This window comes from Macaca fascicularis, chromosome 10 (assembly GCF_037993035.2).
Source record: "Macaca fascicularis isolate 582-1 chromosome 10, T2T-MFA8v1.1".
NCBI classification, from domain to species: Eukaryota; Metazoa; Chordata; class Mammalia; order Primates; family Cercopithecidae; genus Macaca; species Macaca fascicularis.
Genome location: NC_088384.1, coordinates 39,515,001 through 39,525,000, shown reverse-complemented (window position 1 = coordinate 39,525,000; position 10,000 = coordinate 39,515,001).

Here is a 10,000-nt window from a genome sequence, read left to right as displayed (position 1 = left end):
CGCCGATAAAAGAACAATAGGGCCCCCCGCCAGGGCGGAGGTTACCTAGGCAACGAGGGAGAGAGGGAGGGGCCTCCAGAAGGGAGGGCGAGAAACCGGTTGCCCCGGGCTCGGTGAAGTTTCGGCGAGACCTCCCTCCGTGCCACCTCGACTTTCAGTAACAGTGGCCGCTAGGTGATGCCCGAAGACAACCGATGCCTGCAAGTGTCAGTCATCACGGAAAAGAAGTGAAGGATGGATCGCTCTGGGTCGGGGTGGAGGTTGGGGAGGGGGATGCGGCGGAGGCACACCGCGTCGCCGGCGTCTCCCGGATCCCTCTCAGACCAGGCCATTTCCGGGCCCAGGGAGTCCTCCCACGCGATGCCCGCGACTGGCCGACCAGAACCCCCAGGGGCACAGCCAAAGTTTCTGCCCCTGGGATCACCTGGCACTTCCATTGCCCCAGAGAGAAGAGAGGACCAGGGGTGCGGGGCGCGTGGAGGACGCCAGGGGTGGAGGTGGGAGCTACCAAAGACACAAGTGCGGTCATTAGCGTGTCAGAGTGGACTCCAGACCCACGACCTCAGAGAGGCAATCCCTGAACGAGTGTTAGTGCATGACATCCACGCTCCCGGACACGGCGTGGATTTCACGGGGAAAGCAGTGCACATCACACTCCCTTCCTGTTCCGGGGCAAGATTTTGCTCCCGAAGTACCCATTTCTCAACCGTGTTCCCCAAAGTCCACCCTGTCGTGAATCAGTCATGAATCTAGTCAGTACGGTGAATCGCGGAGCATCCACATCCCACCACGAAGATCGGAGTCCGCACACTACACATCGCCCCACGCGGTGTCTCCCCACAAGAACATCACCGCCATCCTAGCCGAGTAGTGATACAGTGCCATTTCTTTCATTTTCTCTTTCTCGCTTGCTATTTATTTATTTATTTATTTAACTTTGAGACAGAGTCTCACTCACTCTGCAGCCCAAGCTGTAGCGCTGTGGCACGATCTCGGCTCACGGCAACCCCCGCCTCCCAGGTTCAAGCGATTCTCCCGCCTCCGACTCCCGAGTAGCTGGGATCACAGGGGTCTGCCCCACCGCACCCGACTCAGTTTTGTAGTTTTAGTAGAGACGGGGTTTCACCACGTGGGCCAGGCTGGTCTTGAACTCCTGACCTCCTGATCCGCCCGCCTCGGCTTCCCAAACTGCTGGGGTGACAGACGTGAGCCACCGCGTTCAGCCCCTACGGTGCCATTGCTTGGAAATCACTCGTGGGAACACACACTTATGGGTCACGTGTGAAGAATTTTCCTTTTTCTATTTTTTTTCCCCTTTTTTTCGTGTGTGTGTGTGTGTGTGTGTGTGTGTGTGTGTGTGTGCGTGTGCGCGCGCGGTGGGACGGAGTTTCGCTCTTGCTGCCCAGGCTGGAGTGCAATGGCGCGATCTCGGCTCACTGCAACCTCCGCTTGCCAGGTTCCAGCGATTCTCCTGCGTCTGCCTCCCGAGTAGCTGGGATTACAGGCCTGCGCCCCCATGCCCGGCTAATTTTGTATTTTTAGTAGAGACGGGGTTTCTTCATGTGGGTCAGGCTGGCCTCGAACTCCCGACCTCAGGTGATCCACCCGCCTCGGCCTTCCAAAATGCTGGGATGACGGGCATGAGCCACCGTGCCCGGCCTTAGCCGTTTATTTTAAAGTCGAGGAGCTTATCAGGGAAATACGAGAAGTTTGGACATCACAGGTGACAGAGAGAAAGGTCTGCAAATGGCCCTTCCATCCAAGTGGGGACCCGGCCTCGATCTCCCGAAATCATGCACCCAGTGGGGAAGCCCGGCAAGGCCCGTCTGTGTAGATTCCTCTCGGCCTCTCTAAGCACGCACTTCTCACTTTGGTGGAAGGGGCAGGGCCCTCTCTGGGACGGGGGAATCTGACAGACAAAGAGACAGACGTAGAAAAAGAGAGATCGACAGACAGAGACAGAGAGAAACGGACAGAAAGAGCGAGAGAGCGAGAGAGCGAGAGCGAGAGCGAGAGCGAGAGCGAGAGAGAGAGAGAGAGAGAGAGAGAGAGAGAAACAGACTAGACAGGGAGGGGGAGAGAGGGAGAGAGACAGACAGAGACAGACAGACAGGCAAAAAAGAGAGTAAGACAGAAGACAGACACAGTGAGTGAGAGACACAGGTAGAGAGAGAGAGAGAGAGAGAGAGAGACAGACAGAGAGACAGAGAGACAGAGAGAAAGAGAGGGACAGGCAGACAGATAAAGAGAGTGACAGAGAAAGACATAGACGGACAGTGAGAGACGGAGAGAAACAGACAGAGAGAGAGAGAGAGAGAGAGGTAGACAGACAGACAGGCAAAGAAAGAGAGTAAGACAGAAGACAGACACAGTGAGAGAGACAGGAAAGACAGAAACGGACAGAGAGAGACAGAGAGGAACAGACAGAAAGAGAGAGGGTCCTAGCCCAATAGCGATACAGTGCCATTTCTTTCATTTCCTCTTTCTTTCCTTCTTTCTTTCCTTCTTTCTTTCTTTCTTTCTTTCTTTCTTTCTTTCTTTCTTTCTTTCTTTCTTCTTTTTTTATTTTTTTATTTTTTTGAGACGGAGTCTTGCTCTGTCACCCAGGCTGGAGTGCAGTGGCGCGATCGCAGCTCCCTGCAACCTCCGCCTCCCGGGTTCACACCATTCTCCGGCCTCAACCTCCCGAGTAGCTGGGACTACAGGCGCCGGCCACTACACCCAGATAATTCGTTTGTTTTTTTAGTAGAGACGGGGTTTCACCATGTTAGCCAGGATGGTCTCGATCTCCTGACCTGGCGATCCGCCCGCCTCAGCCTCCCAAAGTACTAGGATGACAGACGTGAGCCACTGCGTTCAGTCTACAGTGCCGTATCTCAGAAATCACTCACAGGAACAGACACTTACAGGTCATGTGTAGAGTTTCTTTTTTTGTTTTGTTTTGTTTTGTTTCGTTTTGTTTTGTTTTGCACGAGGAGGTGGCGGGATGGAGTTTCGCTCTTGCGTCCCAGGATGGAGTGAAATGGCAGAGGGGACTCAGGGAGTCAACCTATGGCAGAGATGGCACGTCATTCAGAGCGTAACGTCCACAGCGAAAGGTGGTAGGGCCGGCACTTTTAAAGGCTGAAATCCCGGCGGCTCAGGCCTGTCGTCCTCGCACTTTGGGAGGCCCAGGAGAACGGATCACTTGAGGTCAGGAGTTCGAGACCAGTGCGGCCAACATGGAGAAACCCCGTCTCTACTCAAAATACAAAAATTAGCCGGATGTGGTGGTGTGCGCCTGTAATCCCAGCCACTGAAGAAGAATCACTGGAATCCGGGAGGCAGAGGTTGCAGTGAGCCGAGGGAGTGCCACTGCACCCCCGCCTGGGTGACAGACTGAGAGAGACTCAGTCCCTCCCTACCAAAAAAGAAAGAAAGAAAGAAAGAAAGAAAGAAAGAAAGAAAGAAAGAAGAAAAAAAAAAAAGAAAAAAGAAAAAAGAAAACAAAACACAGGGACCGCCACCGGGCGCAGTGGCTCACACATGTAATCCCAGCACTTTGGGAGGCCGAGGTGGGCGGATCACCTGAGGTCAGGAGTTCAAGAGCAGCCTGGCCCACATGGTGAAACTCCGTCTCTACTAACATAGAAACATCTTCGGAGCATGATGGTGGGTGCCTGTAATCCCAGCTGCTCAGGAGGCTGAGACGGGAGAATCGCTTGAACCTGGGAGACGGTGGTTGCAGTGAGCCGAATCGCACCACCGCACTCCAGGCTGGGTGGCTGAGTGAGACTCTGTCTTAAAACAACAACAACAACAGCAGCAAAAAAAATAGCAAACGCACAAAAAAAGAACAGGCCAAAATACTCCATTGTCACTGAACGTTCCGCCACCAGACCGGAAACCCCCTGACTCAGGTCAAGGAGGTGGTGTTTCCTTCTCTCTGTCTCTGTCTCTCTCTCTCTCTCTCTCTCTCTCTCTCTCTCTCTCTCTCTCTCCCCCCCCCCCCAACTTTTATGTCTTGTTCAAGCACACATGTGCAAGATTGTTACACAAGTAAACTTCTGACTTGGGGGTTCAGTGTGCAGATGATTTCATCACCCGGATAACTCAGCGCAGTACCCGACAGTTTTCGTGGTTTGGTTTTTTGTTTTGTTTTGTTTTGTTTTGTTTTTCCCTGAAGATGTCTCTCCTTCCACACCTCCTCCCTCAAGTAGGCTCCCGCCTCTCTCGTCCCCCTCGTTCTGCCCACGAGTTCTCATTATTTAGTTCCCAGTTATAGATGAGAACACGCGGTCTTTAGCTGATCGTTGCTTTCATCTTCGGCGGTGGCGGTGAAAGAGGCATGACACGAAATCGACCCTTAGGACGCTCCCCTCCGTCCACACCCCACACCCCCTCCCCACACACACCCTCATTCCTGCCCCCCCTCCTCAAACCCAAGACAGGAAGAAAGGCAGATATTAAAGTCAGAGGTCAGCCTCCAAGACGGTGGAGGCAAGGGATCTGAAAGGGTGAGCAAGCGATAGGGGTCGGGGGATGTCGTGGCCGAGCTAGCAAAAATAGGGGACCGACTTTCCAGCCCCAGCACACCCCCAATCCTCAACCGCAGCTAGCCTCTGGGTGGGGTTGCGCCTGTAAAAGCTTCTGAATGGAGAGAAGCCCAAGGCTATGGAAGGCATCAGCTCCCAGTCCGGGAAGGGAACAGGGCTTTGTGCATTCGAATGGGGCTTTAGAAGGCGGTGCTGCGGTTTCCAAAGCGACACGCCTCGCCTCGCCTCGCCTCGCCTCGCCCCGCCCCGCCTCGCCCAGAGCGAAACTCCGTCTCAAAAAAATAATAATAATTTTAAGATAATAATAATAATAAAAAATAAATAAATAAATAAATAAATAAATAAGAAATAAATAGTTAGTACAGCGGTCGTGGTCGTGAATCATTCCCCGGAGTCCAGGCGCAGTGGCTCACGCCCGTCACGCGAGCACTTTGGGACGCCGGGGCAGAAGGCTTGCAACAACATGATGAGACCCTGTCTGTGCAAAAACATTTGAAAAGGAAGGCCGGGCGCGGCGGCTGACGCCTGCCGTCCCAGCACTTTGGGAGGCCGGGGAGGGAGAATCACCTGAGGTCGGGAGTTGGAGACCAGCCTGACCAACATGGTAGAAGCCCCGTCTCTAGTAAAAATACAAAATCAACCAGACGTGGTGGTGCATACCTGCAACCCGAGCTACTACTCGGGAGGCAGACTCAGGAGAATCTCTTGAACCCGGGAGGCAGAAGTTGCGGTGAGCCGAGATCCGCGCCATTGCACTCCAGTCTGGGCAACAAGAGCGAAACTCTGTCTCGGGAAAAAGAAAAATAAAACAATAAAAATTGAAAATCATCTGGGCACAGTGGCGCGTGCCCCATGGTCCCAGGCACTACACTCTGGAGGCTGAGGTGGAAGGATCGCTTGAGTCCAGGAGCGTCCACACTGCAGTGAGTTTGGTTTTGATGGCACCACTGCCAGGGTGACAGAGTGAGACGCCGTCTGTAAATCAGTCAAGCAATCAATCAGATCACTGCAAGGAGCTCTCTATGTCTTACTTTCAATAGGTGTCTCTTTAGGCCAAGCAGGCATGGTGCCTCACGCCAGTAATCCCAGCACTTTGGGAGGCCGAGGTGGGATGAAAGAAGGAAGGAAGGAAGGAAGGAAGGAAGGAAGGAAGGAAGGAAGGAAGGAAGGAAGGACAGACAGAACAAAAAGTTTTACAACCCTTTTTTTCATAGTGTCAGGAATTTACAGATAACACAAGTAGTTTAGGTCAGGGGCCGATGTTATTAGTATTACTTTTTTTTTTTTTTTTTTTAACTCCTACGGCCTGGTGGTGGTGCCAAGGTTGTCTGGCTATTTATCTGACTTTTGTTTGTTTCTAACGTTTTGCTTTCTCTCTTTCCTCCTGTCTTGTGAACTAGGCAAGGTGGGGGGAGGAGGGCAGCAGGAGCAGTAGAGGTCTCCTTCCTCATCCCCCACTTTGAGAATTTTCACTAATTAGTGGGCGGGTTCCCTTTCATTTTTACTTTTTGGGTCTTTTTTTTTTTTTTTTTTTTTTTTTTAAGACGGAGTCTTGCTCTGTCACCCAGGCTGGAGTGCAGTGGCCGGATCTCAGCTCACTGCAGCCTCCGCCTCCCGGGTTCACGCCATTCTCCTGCCTCAGCCTCCTGAGTAGCTGGGACTACAGGCGCCCGCCACCTCACCCGGCTAGTTTTTTTGTATTTTTTAGTAGAGACGGGGTTTCACCGTGTTAGCCAGGATGGTCTCGATCTCCTGACCTCGTGATCCGCCCGTCTCGGCCTCCCAAAGTGCTGGGATGACAGGCTTGAGCCACCGCGCCCGGCCAGCAAGTTTCTATTACAAGTAATACACTTACAGTGAGGGTTTTACATTTTCTACAGCTGGAAACTCTTTTCTAAATGAAGACCTAGGATCAAACCTGTGTTAAACCTGAACAGGCACATGTACTAACTTTGTCATGTCTTAAGCAGGTTAGTTTTTAACTGGGCCTTAAAACCTTTTTTTAGCAAGTAAAACAGTATTTTTTAATCAGAGAAGTTTTTACGAGCCCGACGCTTGAACTTGCGGCGTCTGTTTGGGGAAAGAGTTGGTTAAAGTCAAGTTATCTTGAGGCATTAACCCTTCTGCTTCTCCAGGCCATTGGTCTCTTACGTGAGCCCTTCTATCAACATAACATGAAGAAACATCTAGGCTGCCAGCAATGTTTTCAGCCTACTGAGGAAATAGGTTTTTTTCTGTTTTTTTATTTTTATTTTTTAAATTTTTGGCTAAAGGAGGAGGTTCTGGTAACTTCTGGTTTATATGTTTAAAGAATGACTGAAAGACCTTGCGATCGTTGCTGGGCTGGACGGGTCTGGGTTTCCTAAGCAGTACGTGTACAGTGGGGACACCTTACATAGGTGTTTCTTCTAGCATGGTTATGGGTGGGGGGGGGGGGGGGTGGTAACAACAACAAAGCAATGTATAGCATATTCATATCCAGCAAGGACGAAAGAGGTCCTTACCTGGGAAAAAGGTTGAATACAGCGACAGAACAATAGGAAAACAGTTAGTATTCTAGGAAAACTATCTGTCTTAAGATTTTTAACTACATTGACTTGCTTGATGAGTCCTCAAGCTTCGGCCGTGCATAGACTAGTCAGCTGCCGGTGTGTGACTAGAGCAGGGCTTGTGGTCCTCAGCAGCAGCTTGGTCTCGTCTCAGGATCAGCCGGGCTGGATGATCTGCGTCCTGTTAGCCGGTCCACTTGTCCTGAGCTGTCGGTGTTAGCTGACTGTGGTGGATCCAAGACGCAACACCTGCAACTTTAACAGCAGTGGGAGTGGACAAGGTTACAGTATAGGGCTCATCCTATATGGGTTGTAGAAAAATTAGGTTTTACTTTAAACAGAGTCCCTAGATTTAAATGGGTGTCAGGCTCGTAGGCATTATTTTTCTTCATTTAATTATGAACACTTCGTATGGCTATTTTGAAAGGCTGCATTTGCCTTTTAAAGGTTAATTTCTTTAGTTTCCGGAGGTCACCTTTTATTTGACCTACGATTTGCGGGTGGCCAACTGAACACAATCTTACAGGGCAGATACCTAGTTTGTTTGGTAGGGGTGCACCTGACTCGGAGGAGGACCGTAGGCAAAAACCTGATTTTATCTTAAGTGAATTTCCTGGCATATATCTATATATCTATATCTATATCTATATCTATATCTATATCTGTGTGTGTGTGTGTGTATGTGTGTGTGTGTGTGTGTGTATATATATATACATCTATCTATCTATCTATCTATCTATCTATCTATCTATCTATCTGTCTATCTATCTATATCTATATATGGCAACCCTTTTTTTTTCGTTTTGTTTTTTGGTCGCCAGTAGCTGCTCGCTCGAGTGTCCAGTTCATGCGTTCCACCTTTTGTTGAACTTTGTGGCCGATAGGCTGCGTGTAACCTCTGTTGTATTGTTAACAGTCTTGTTAAATCTTGCACTATTCCAGCTACAGCTACAAATGCTGGCCTATTGTCTGACTTTAAAATCAGAGGTAGTCTTAAACCTGGGGATAATGTCTTTTAACAGTACTTTAGTCACTTCTTGTACTTTTTCTGTCCTGGTGGGGAAAACTGTAACTTACCCTGAAAAGGTGCAAACAAGCACTAGCCTCCAGCAGGGGGCAGTCCTGTAAAGTCTATAAGCAAGTTTTCACAAGGTATGGCTCTTTTTCCTGTTTCAGTTTCTTAGAGGAGGAGTTCCCCCCTCCCCCCATCCCCACCCCCACTCCGCCCCTTTGTCACTGTATCTAGTGGCTGAGCCTTCAGTGAGAAATTGGAATCCAGATACGGCAGAGTCTTGCTGTTTGTAACTTCTAATGTGACCATGGGCTCCTGGGAGCCTAATGAGAAGGTGCCTAGTCTGCCCTAGTCTTTACATTCTTCAGCTCCTGTCAGCCTGATCAGATGAGTGTCTGGTTCCTCCAAGGTGCAGCAGCCCTTGGCCGATGGCCTCTTTGTCTTGCGGCCTTGGCCATTTCCTGTATTGCCTTCTGAACATTTACCCTTCTAGAGTCTTTTTTTTTTTTTTTTTCCATCTCGCACATTAATCTCTCTCTAGCCTTGTCCGGCTCTGGAATCCTTGCCTAACTTGACTTCGGTCATGTCTACATCCACGTCCGCGGCCTCTCACAATGCTGCTTTCCGCCCCCCCCCCCCCCCCCCCGCGTTCTCACGCTCCTACGGCCAGCTGGTGGGGCCCGAGAAACGGCACGGGCCCTGCCCCCGCCCACGCACTGCTGTCTGTCTCTCCTGTTTTCTTTTGATTCTCTATCTTTACACTTGCTTTTAGTCTTTCTTTTTCTTTTGCTCTTTTCCCTGTTTTCTAGAGTTTAACAGGCTCTTTTCTTTATACACTTGGAGGGTGAAACAGGCATACCGAGAGTCAGTGTAAATGTTTACAGTCTTACCCTCACCGAGTTCTAAGGCCCGGATTAAAGCAATGAGCCCAGCTTAACGACAGCGTCCAGGGTTACCACCGCATATTCTGCACATCTCTCCCCTCGTGGGTTGGTGAAGCTGTTCCCGTCCACGCATAGCTCCTAGTGTACTGATGCCCAAGGCTGGTCCCGGAGGTCAGATCTGCTAGAGTACACTGGAGTCCAACACCTCTACACAGTCATGCTCGACAGGGCTCTAGCTGTCGGGAGCAAGGCGGTGGGTTCAGGGTGTTCCCAGTTTAGTAGCTCAATGGTTGAAAAGGGCTGATAGATGAAAGTCTGTTGCCCACCCCCCTCCCCCCGGGATGTGGGCCTGGTCATTATAATAGACAGGTCCTCGTATCTCCCTGAGAGGCATTTACAGAGCTCGAGTAAGACCAGATCTGAGATGGCCCACTTGACTATCTCGACTTCTTTCCTTGGCCTCTGGAGGCTCCGATCCTTCCCTTCGAGGTGAGACCTGGGGCGTGTCAGCTCCTGAATCTCATTTCTGAGGGGGTTGTTGGCCTCGGTGAAGCGGGGTAGGCTGGGAAACATGGAGAAAGAATCTGTGTTATCTCTCGCGGCTCCCGTAAAAACTGGCTTCTCTTGCCGTTTCCTGGGACTCCCTTTTTAAAAAAACTGTGTGTCTGCCGGCGAAGCCGCTCTTACTTTTACTTTTGGCTATTTTGCACAAAGTTGTTAAACAGGGCTAAATTAACGCTGGCTTTGTCTATAATCTATTTCGCCATGAGTCCCTATAAAGGAATTTGATCTAGGTACACAGGCTGTCCTCCGACCCCGTCACCACCTGAACTACACGGCCAATTGTGCTCTGCCTATAGTTCCTTCCGTGGGCCATCCAACAGCAGAAGAGGGCAATTCTAATTCACCCAGAGTTCGTGACCTCTAGGGGGTTAACTGAACTCTATAATCTCCTGCAAAACCTTTTGTAAGGTTCTGTAACATGCATTTTAGTAGGGTAAGTTGTGACGACTTGATGAC